This window comes from Rutidosis leptorrhynchoides, chromosome 9 (genome assembly GCF_046630445.1).
Source record: "Rutidosis leptorrhynchoides isolate AG116_Rl617_1_P2 chromosome 9, CSIRO_AGI_Rlap_v1, whole genome shotgun sequence".
In the NCBI taxonomy this organism is placed as follows: domain Eukaryota; kingdom Viridiplantae; phylum Streptophyta; class Magnoliopsida; order Asterales; family Asteraceae; genus Rutidosis; species Rutidosis leptorrhynchoides.
This window is the reverse complement of record NC_092341.1, coordinates 135767444-135778970: the sequence shown is the minus strand read 5'-3', so window position 1 is coordinate 135778970 and position 11527 is coordinate 135767444. Positions and strand designations below refer to the sequence as shown.

The window sequence follows — 11527 nt, the reverse complement described above, 5'->3', positions numbered from 1 at the left end:
GAAAATTATAACCCAAATGTAAAAGAAAAATGTTTTTCTTTGAAGCCATGATAGACAACCTATAAGCCACAAACAACCTAAATGAGACCATAAATTTACGGATTATTTGCTAAATGGGTTTAAAATAGAATGACAGTTTAATTTTACCTAAGATCAACAGGATGCAATTATGGCATACTTGGAACCATTAGTCTTACTCTTACTCCATTTCTCGTTATCATCATGAACATGCTTTATAGAAGTCTTCGCATCAACATACGATTCATTCATGCACGTTCCCAGTGAATTCACTACAAAATGAATAGCATAAAAGTTAACAAACTTACCAACAATGAAGTTTTTATATAGTTGCAAGAACTTTTTACAACTAAATTAGAAAGATAAATACCACTAATATCCCGGTTTGTAGCAATGTAAAGACCAATAAGTGAATCGTAGGTGTAAGTCAGAAGCCTCTAATCTCAGATCCTCAACACACTATCCAGTAACAATCCCAAACAAACAATGTGAGTATATCTACTAATATAAAGAAAGTTGAAAAGGGATGCAAATTAGAAAGATGTGTTGCCCGCTTTTCTCTAATCTTTTACTACAAATGCTTCGCTTATCGTTTCTCGAATTCTCACTCCAGCAGTTGGATTGTAGGCCTTTGCTCCTAACCTAAACTCCATGCTCCCCCAACTCGAGTTGTCCATAAAAACTACATCATGTATAACCACAACTCCTTTCATATTTAGTACCAAATTAGTTTTCAATAGATACATTTCACCTTTTCTTTCAGTCTGAGATCAATTTTCATGATCATGAACAGGCACAATGGCTACATTTAGGGAAGTTAAAGGTCCGTATGACATAATTTTAGGAGCAGCCAGGTATCATATAATAGCATTATTTTAAACCCAAAATGGGTCAATTTGGGTTACCTGTTTTAACAGATCATTGATTAAATGGGTTTAAACAGCCTTAAATAAAAATGCGTCAAATAGTTTGACGGTCAAAATTTGCGTAGAGCCTAACCTCCAAAATAATGTTATTCAAATAATTATCTTAAAAAACATATCATAGATATAAATTTGTAATAATAGTGTACTCAAAATGGTTATAGGTCAACCTAACAGGACCCATTGGACTCATTACCTGACCCTGAAATTTTTTCACCAAGAAATATAAGTTTACTCATAAATACATTCAATTGACTAAACAACGTAAGCATTCAACTTTTATTTGACAATAAGAGATTACCTGAATGTTTTGGCAAGAGCTACAATTTCATTTAGAATTGCATTAGAATCCTACATAAAAAATAAAAAGGTCAGTCAAAATAATATTACTATGGCACTATTCATTATATCGAAACAAAAACCACAAAACATGTCACCAATGAGTTACTATACTAAAGCAAACGACCACAACTTTAACACGATTAGATATTGTTAAACGGTTAAGATAAAATTTTAGCTCATATACCTCCAACGTCTTACCATCAGCAACAATATCTTTTCAATGAAAACACCACCTATCCACTACAAGCTTCTCTAGGAACTCAAAGTTCGCCCTAACTGCAACATAACCGATTTGGAATTAATTAAAGATTGCACTCTGAAAATAACCGATCCTACTTCTTTGCTTGGGCATCACTAAAAAGCTAGTAGCATCTTCCCATGGCTACATCTCAAAGCAGCACCAATAAGGTCACTTCCAGTCCCATGAAACTTATGCCAAAACACAACACTGAATAGTGAATCGCATCAAATCCTACCAAAACAATAATCCATATCACAACTATTTATACAATATATCCACATGAGCACTGTGATAATAATGTAATTAAAGTCAATCAACATCACAACAACTCCTAATACATGTTTTTCATGAACAAAGCAGAAAGATGCTACTCAATATAGGAAATACCATCAAATGATATATTACCTGATCACCACATTCAGTTGATTACCTTATAACAAACTGTAATAAGCAGTTACTTATAAAGAGATAACTACTAAACATTAAAGAGTAAAATACAAAATAATATATATAATCATTTATTCCAACTGAGAATGATATTTAACGCTTGTACATGGCATTCAAGCTTACCAGAGTTATAGTTTTTCTACATTATATTACAACTACCCCATAGATCTTTGCTTTTCATAAGAGTCCATCTACATTATTTTGCAACCACTAACCAATCATCAAAATTCTTACCGTAAGAACATCATTGAAATATCATAGCATAAATACATAACCTAACACATACCTTGTTAGATCTTCAAACGCAATTCAGCAAAGATTTATCATCTTGTCAAAAAGCGTATTAGTTTCAATGGTTGCCATCGATCATTTCAGCCACAAACCACAAAATTAAACCACATAAGAAAAACATATACTAAATTAATCAAAATTCGTAATTAAAACAGCAAACCAAAGATGGCAGCTTAGTTAATTAGATCAGGCACCAAGTTTACACAATCTTTGTAGCCTTTATATGTAGGTATAAGAAAGAACATAAAAAAGACATCATGAAGGTTAGTAATTTAGTACCTGAAAGGAATTTTGGCAGGACCTGAAAGGGATATCGTAAGGTTAGTAAATCAGTACAAAAGCAACTTACTCCGTATTACTTAAATTAATGTTCAAAACATATACGATAATAAATCCATTAGTTTCTGCATCAAAACAGATTCAATACACTTACAATCAACGATCAATTAAACTAACAATGGAAACATATACGTAGTAAAATTTAAATTAAAACGATACCCGTATAGCAGAAGGATCAGAGCAAAAACAGAGAGAAACGCCAGGTGCAACAAATCAAATCAGGATTGCAAGAATCTGAAGTGTTCAAGATTAGGGATAACCTGTTTCGAAGATTAGGGCAAATCGCGAATGATCAAGAATCACAGATTATGATTTATGGGGTCGAATGATCAAGAATTCTTCTGGCAATTGAGGCGATCTAGGAATTGTGGTGTGTGTTTTTTTAGGGTTTTGATGAGAAAGGTAAATGTTGTTGTTTCAAGAAACAGAGACACGGAGTTAAATAATTAATATAAGTTTTTTAATTGTAAAATAAATATATTTATGACATCAAGTAGGATGTCTAGAATTTTTTCTTTTTATTTTTGACTTTTTTTTAACAAAAGAAATTACCTTTTATGACGTCATCATTTTAGCAATATAATAAAAATTATAGACAGATAGATAGATAGATAGATAGATAGATAGATAGGGTGAAGATCAAGCGCTAGGCAGGTAAATTGGGGATAAGTCTTCATCCTACCGCTCATCTCAGCCCGTCAATCCCTGATACACCTTCTTCCTATCTTCTGCAATCCATCATGCTTATAGAGAGATAAGGGTATTTTGGTCATTAACATCCGGTATTTTGGTCATTAACATCATTTATCTAATTTAACTACGAATTTAATTGTTTCATATATAAACACCTGATCGTTGATTGTTATATTCTTTCATGATTCATGATATTCAAAATCGATTATCGATTAGTATAAATATATAATTCTCAAATTAATCATTGACGATAATTCCACATCGTTCATACGATCTTCAAATTGAATATTATATTCACACTATTCAGGATTATTCAGCAATTAGCTTCTTTCTTCTATGATGCTCGCTAAATGTAAGTTTATGATTTATGTTTCATCAATTTTTTGAATGTTTTGTATATTAGTTGTATTATTCTGTTGTAAAATAATGATTCTTGATAATTTTATCTGTTTTGGGGGCGATTCAATTCGCGAATTTCAGTATGGTCTCCTAATTTATAACCCTAGCTGCGAGTTAGGTGTTGGGGCATGAACAAGAGCATCTCGACTCGATGCGTGTTAAGATTGCTGATGAGATTAAGAAGCTTGATGAAAAGTAAGTTTATATTTATGGTTATTGTATGTAGATGTAATGAACTTTGATTGTATGTCTATAGTTGCTTATGTGCATATTTTTTTGTAATTGTAAATGAAGTTTGTTCATGAAGATAGTTACTGAATAGCGAATTACATCTTGTGTTTTGCAATATGTACTTGCTTAAGGTACATTCAATATTCATGAAGATAGTTGCTGAATTGCACCAAGCAATGCTCCTCAAATCTGATGTCCGACTGGTACATTCATATTATTGATAACACATGGTATAATTAATCATTTATTGAACTAGACAGTAAGATAATTGTTCCCGTATATTCAATATTCATGTTTGTAATGCAAGTCAAGAAACACAAAATGTCGGCAGGTGCATGAATAAAAAGTTCATAGACTTGTCTTACTTCATCATTTATTGTTTATATATTTTATGGTGGTGTTGAAGATACTATGGCAGCTTCCTGTAGATAGGTAAACTATACAAAAAAGGACGTTTTGGCAAAAAAATTTGCTCAAATACATTATAGAACTAAATAGCGAAGGATACAACGACCAATATTGTACCTACTTAGTAATGTGGATACTTTTTGTTATCTAAAACCTCATAATTAAGGGATAAAATCACATGGTTTTGGGTATCAAAATGTAGACTTTTTGATATCAAAAGCTATGGAAGTGAAAAAACAGCATAAACTAAAGACTGATAAAGAATAAAGATAGTTATATATGAATTGGTGAATGGATAGATGAAAGTGTAATTAAAGAAGGAATCAAGAAATAATCATTTTGGTGAAGGTCTTGTTCAATAATCATTTTATTGAAGCTAGCATGATAAAACCATTTAATTTTATTTATACAATATTCTTGTTTATATAATTTTAGTTAAGCTTTTGATGCTATATATGAAATCTTGCAGATGCGGTCATGGGTATTTCCATGTGGTGAATAATGACTATATACAATGGGAGATGTATGTAATTGGAGGTAGTGCATCCCCTACAATCTATAGCCAGGGGATTAGATTTTTGGTATACCTAGAAATTGAGACCCAAACACTCAAATTCGGGTCAAATGGGTCAAGCTTTCGGGTCAATTAGGTCTTGAGAAAAATTAGGCCTAACAATGTAAATCAAAACTTAAAAAAAGATTCAAATGAATTTCTCTTTAACCTATTGAGTCCTATACAAAAAATTAATGAACGGGTCTAATGGGTATCAATACTCAAAGATCAATAAATAGAAATAGGTCTAATGGGTTTCGTGAATGGGTCAAATGGGTCAAGCATAAAAAGTTTAATCCGTCAAAAATTTATAAAGCATTCATGTTTATATCATTTATTATGTATATTAATGTTTCTTATGTATATTTAATAAATAATAATAACTAAAATAATGTAATAAATGTAAAAAAAAGGGATGTAACCCGTTTGACCCATTTGACCAATTGACCTGTGACCCGTTTCGACCCATTACCCAAACCGACCCAACCTGAACCATTTTGACCCGTTAGAAAAATTGACCCGTTTGACCTATGACCCATTTCAACCCAAAACCATTTTGACCCGTTACCCAAACCGACCCAACCTGACCTGTTTGCCAGGCATAATTTTAGGCACCTGATACAAGAATTGACAATGCGGTATGCATACATATTAATATTTTTATCTATAAGCATATAATACATATAATCCAAGATCGCCAAAAGTAAGGTACATACATACAAAGAGGACTTATTTCTGTCAGCAACTAAGCTTTCTTTGGTGCTTTAGCCATTTTTTATGGAAATTTAGTAGCTTCCTTTGCAGCTTTTTCATGAGCTCTTTTTGGAAAAAGAATTGGATTGATGTTAGGAAGAACACCACCATGAAAAATTGTCACACAATATATAAGCTTTTCAAGCTCATCATCATTTCTCACAGCCAACAAAACATGCCTTGTAGACTTTGCTCACCTTTGTCAACAAAGGTCAGATTCACTTTTTGTTGGACCACCTGCATCTTCAATTCTTGATGTTGTACCCAAAGTTGATAAAGGATTTATGATGGAGAACCGGATTTATCGACCAAGTAAATTACCGGTAAAGTGCTGTTATTTTTCCTTAAGTAGACGAGTCTAGCACGGTTCTTCAGTGGCAGTCAAAAAAGCATCTCAAACTTCTTCACCATTATTTTTTTTTCTTAAAAAATGATATCTAGCATTGATAATTCGAAAAAGTCGTTGAATTAATTAATATGTAGTTGGTAGCATCAGCTCACAGATGAGGAGATTCAAGGCTACAAGTAATATAGGGCTGCAAATATCTACATAAGGTCAAGCTCAACCACGTCCTTCACCTCTTGTTGCACTTCCCGCTCCCCCATCAATTATTTTCTTTTAAATACCAAATTCAGCTTGATAATTCTGTTATTGCAGTTTTGAGGAAGACAAAATGTTTGTAAGGCACTATCGAGGTGCTTGTACTATGATAAATTATTATTGTACATTTGATGAATGTTAATTATTGTTCATTTGATGAATGTTAATTATTTTACATCTGGTGAATGCTAACATACATCTTGTGAATGTTAACATACATTTGACGAGTTTTATATTTATTACTTAATATGTCATCATACATATGATGAATGCTAACGTGTTGATAAAATTATTATTGTACATTTGTGAATGTTATTATTGTACATCTGATGAATGTTAATATTTATTATACACCTGGTGAAAGCTAACATACATATGGTGAATGCTAAATGAATTTTAACATACATCTTGTAAATGTTAACATACATTTGATGAGTTTTTATATTTATTACTTAATATGTTATCATACATATGATGAATGTTAACGTGTTGATAAATTATTATTATAGATTTGATGAATGTTATTATTGTACATCTGATGAATGTTAAGACTTATTGTACAATCCAGTGAATGCTAAGATATATCTAGTGAATGCTAACATACATCCGATGATATTTTAGTATGTACTACTTAATATATTATCATACATCTAGTGAATGCTAACATACATCTGATGATATTATGTACTACTTAATATAGAATCATACCTGCGGTGAATGCTAACATACATCTAGTAAATGCTAACATACATCTAATGATATTTTAGTATGTACTACTTAATATATTATCATACGTTCGATGAATGTTAAACATCTAATGCACTATAAACTTGGCTTCAAAATGAAGGTAATAAGTATTATAGATGACATTCATTGAACAAAATTGACACTGAATTACAACTGAATTCAAGTAGAAAATGAATAAACTGTTTTTGCCTATTACAAATCAGGTATAGCCCAATCTCATATTTATTTTCTTACCACATTGTTTATTTTCCCTTCCTACTTATAATTATAAGCACTTCTAGATATTTTATCTCTTGAGGTAAACTTTATCAAGTGCGCTCTGATATTCTTTCTCACTTGATATCGGTATACTTTAAGTCGACTTATTGTAGCAGTGTAGCGTGACATTCCTTTGATCCCTCTTTGTTGCCTCCCTTTGATCCCTCTTTGTTGCCTCGACACCGGTTTAATAAATTGATACATTTGTCTGAAATCCACTTGCCAGAAATTAACTTCACCGTCTCATGTACTTTTCAACCTAATAATCGTGATGTTTAAGTTAACAAAGACAAACAAAATGGCTGAAGTGTAAATGGTTTCATGTTTAAGTCATGCAGTATCAGTAAAAGTTGTTGCAACTATCAGATATTTGAATGATTGAATTGTATCAGTAAAAGTTGTTGCAACTATCAGATACCATTTTTTAACACTATCAAGGAACGTTGAACGGAAGAATTGAGCTACAAATGAACTGAATCTGTCGGATTGAACTTAATTCAGAATATAAAATACAATCAAAGCCACACAATGAATTAATTTTCAAGTAGTGATTATAAATCATACTATACTGCAACTTACAGATCTGCTTGTTAAAATATTGCACTAGTCCCATAGCATCCCCTCTTTTCATTTTAGTTCATATTTGTCATGAGCAATTGATATTCATTATAACATGTTTCCTAAATCAAAGGCACATAATTAGTTATGTATCCATTTAACCTATCTTAGCTATCTTCCACAGAATATACATTGTCCACAAAAAGAATTGAATATGTTTTCACAGCATCCTTCATTAGCCCTTCACAATTATAAACACATTTATATGCTTTCTTAATCAAATTTGAGCAACACATAGGTGATGAATATGAGACCTATAACTTAATAAAATTTGAGCAACATATAAGTGATGAATGTATGAAACCTTGAGGAATTGTAACAACTCGATACAATTTTTCAATCTATGTCTCGCATTTATAGTATGAATTATGGTCAAACTGAATACACCAAGGACCAACAACATATAAATGAATATGAATCATATATGAAAATATATAGATAAAAGGAAAATGAATGAATTAGTACCTCCATCAGTGCCAATTCTTGCAAATTTTGATGAGCTCAACGACATCAACTGACGATACTTAAATGAATCTTTGGCATTGTTGATAAATAACAACCATCGGAAACTTATCACCAAAATATATAGGATTAACAAACACTAAACTTTTGATATCAGATTAATGCAATGAACCTAGCGCTATAATTAATGATTGTCTTTGGGATGAAACAATGAATGTACAACCTTCTGAAATTTCCATTTTTATGTTCGTGATTTTAAATATTGGACTTGAAGACCCTAATTTCTCTGTCTAAAAATTGTATGAATGCAGCTTTTGAATGAAACCATAGAAATTAGAGAAGTTATCTCAATCAACATAAAATCAGAGCATCTCATCAACTTATTTAAAAATTCACAAAGAAGTTTGATAAACCACACTAATATCATTTTAAATTTGCATTTTAATTCCCTGCATCTATTATTATGTTTTTCTGAAAAATTTTAAAATTACTCAACATTATTTTTCATCAAAAGGAAACTAAATTGAAACGAGAAACCTCTAATTCATGCATAAAACATAAACATCCTGCCTATATATTACATGTATCAACAGCTACACAATCGCGTAAGTGTATGTATATTGTGAATGTGTAATTACCTCAATAACACTGGGATAACATTCAACTTCACTCAATTGACAAACTGAATCTTCAAACACAAGGATCGAAGCTTGACTTGATTTCGTACGGCAAACTGAACTCAAAACCCCAGAAAGTTTTCAATCGTTTACAAATCAAAGTCATTTTCTTCCATCGATGATTCGTTGGTTGATTGTGTCACTTATTTTTTTATCATGATTCTCCTTCATTCAGTTGAATTTACGAAAACATTTGATGATCGCTGACTTCGATGATGCTTTAGCTTCAATCTTTAGATAAAACAACCCTAATATATGAATCAATTAAGTTATGTACTGTAGATTCATCCAGTGTTTTTGATGAATTTTATGGTTTAATCGATTTGGTAATTGTAAACCTAATTTGTATGAGCAATTTTTGATCTGCGGGGTGTTTTTTGTTCGTAACGTATCATCCTTTTCTATTTTAATGTTAAATTGTAATAAATTGTAATTATATTATAATATAATTTGGGAATGATTCTCACACACACTTTTTTGATCCTCACACACCTATTTTAACTTTTTACCCTTCTAATAATACTCAATTGGTATGTGAGGATCAAAAAAGTGTGTGTGAGAATCATCCCCCTATAATTTGTATTTGTATCTGAATGAATATAAATTAGCAAATTACTATATTGCCTCTCCGTGTTTTTTCTTAAGTTTGTGAGATTTTTGTTTATGATTTGCTTATCTCCTTCTCTCCAAACTTGATCTCTCCCCTATATATATATATATATATATATAAAAGAGTATTACTTCATAAAATTTTGACTGTATATAAATTATACTTTGAATAGACTTAAGTGAAAAGCATAATCTCTTATATTTAAAAACATATTTACTCATATTTAAACATGTATTCAATTTATATTAATATCTTAATAAAACGTTTACATTTAAACATATTTTTAAAAGCAAACTATCGATAATTAAAAAACCCGACGCAATGCGAGAGCTCATCTACTCGTTAACGACATTACTACACCATATAATACTAATTTACATCAATATATGATATACTTCAATTTTAACTTTCTATCTAGTTTTTAACATATACATTTATTTATTTTAGTAATCTATCTGAATCAAATTAATATTGATGAAACATGACTAGAAACTTCGAAATCAACAGATTTAATTCACACAAAAGCGGAATTAGTGAATCAAACCAATCTAGTGAATATGTGAAGCCTTTTGGGATTAAATTAGTCAAACCACAACAAGGATTGTGTGATTAGATTAATGCCTAGAGCTATTATTCACCTCTGGAGTGATTTGGCTTGAGAGAGAATCGGATAAGGCTACCAGATCTGAGTGATGTGTGTGTAATGAGAGGCTTAACCTAAAATGAAGAACATAACACTTAAATACCCTTGCTGTTAAGTCAATCGCGCGAGTCAGGTGTCACTCGTACGAGTGATCTGTCTCATCCGTGCGGGTGATCACTCACTCGTGTATGTATATTCAGATTAGATTTGTGACTCAGCTCAGCTCAACCGTGCGTATGAGCTCGTCAGCCGTACGAGTGAGACTTCACTCGTACGTCTGACAGAGTCTAATAATGTCAGACATCCTTATCGCGTTCCTGCGGTACCTGTAACCACATATAAACATAGATAGGATAATAACGAGCGATCATGGTAGCCCATAAACTGAAGTACTGTTCACAAACGTAAGCTAGATGTCTAGAGATTTACAGAAAATGCATCAACAACTCCCCCTAGGACCTAGAACATCGATTACAATAAAGTAAACGTTCGTGAAATACATAAAAGTTCAAAAGTAACATCAGTTTAACATCAAATACACATCCAGATTCTCTCTCTCGCATAAATACATCATCAAAAATAAAATACAAACCAGCAATACAGTATCTGACATAGATCAGCTGGCTTGAACTTGGTTTGAGCTTTGAGCATCACTTTCTCTGTTGAGGTATGCATAGTAGACATCGATCACACGTTGATATCTCATAGCTTCCTCCTTTCGATCATCTCTAAACGTAATGTGATGGCGGTGAAGGGTCTCCACATCAAATCTCGATAAGTTCCTCAGCCACATAGGATCTAGAATCCTCACATTGTCAAACTGCATGCTTCCATCTTCTTTTTCAATTGCAGTCAAGATCACTGCTTCCTCCGACAATTCGTCATAGAACCACCATCTGAAGTTTTTGCATATATCTTTGGGTAAGGGCATCAAGGGTGATTGATTCATGTACTTGGCTGGACGGAACTTAACAACACGCACAGGTCCACCTTTAGAATTTCTCTTTGTCGGGTGTATGGAAAACCTGGCGGCTGTTGACTTAAAGATATCCCATTTCCCTGTCTTATACTCATATCTGGGTTTTCTCTGAAACCGCCTGAAAAGGTCACTATCTTCAGCGTTCAACATCTTCAGCTTAGCAAGTTGCATGATCTCGAAGTAAGGTAGAGTTTTGAAGTGACTGGGATGTGCCATGTAATCAACTCCTCCTTCCCTCTTGATTGCGAAACAATTGATCTCCTTGAAGTAACCCCAGCTCAAAATTTTACCCTT

The 11527-nt window shown here is 32.2% G+C and overlaps 1 long non-coding RNA gene across 4 annotated transcripts; it reads left to right on the top strand.

Annotated features, from left to right (window-relative positions):
• The first annotated feature begins 3279 nt into the window (after window positions 1-3279).
• LOC139866512 (uncharacterized) lies at window positions 3280-6369 on the top strand. 4 transcript variants are annotated; one of them, XR_011765478.1, is made up of 5 exons: window positions 3280-3646; window positions 3775-3888; window positions 4056-4127; window positions 4802-4913; window positions 5497-6369. It is a non-coding gene; the product is annotated as an uncharacterized lncRNA (long non-coding RNA). The 4 variants fall into 4 exon arrangements; XR_011765480.1 differs by having other exon boundaries at window positions 4056-4913; window positions 5497-5523; window positions 5690-6369; XR_011765479.1 differs by having other exon boundaries at window positions 3307-3383; window positions 3602-3646; window positions 4056-4913.
• Window positions 6370-11527: the final 5158 nt, after the last annotated feature.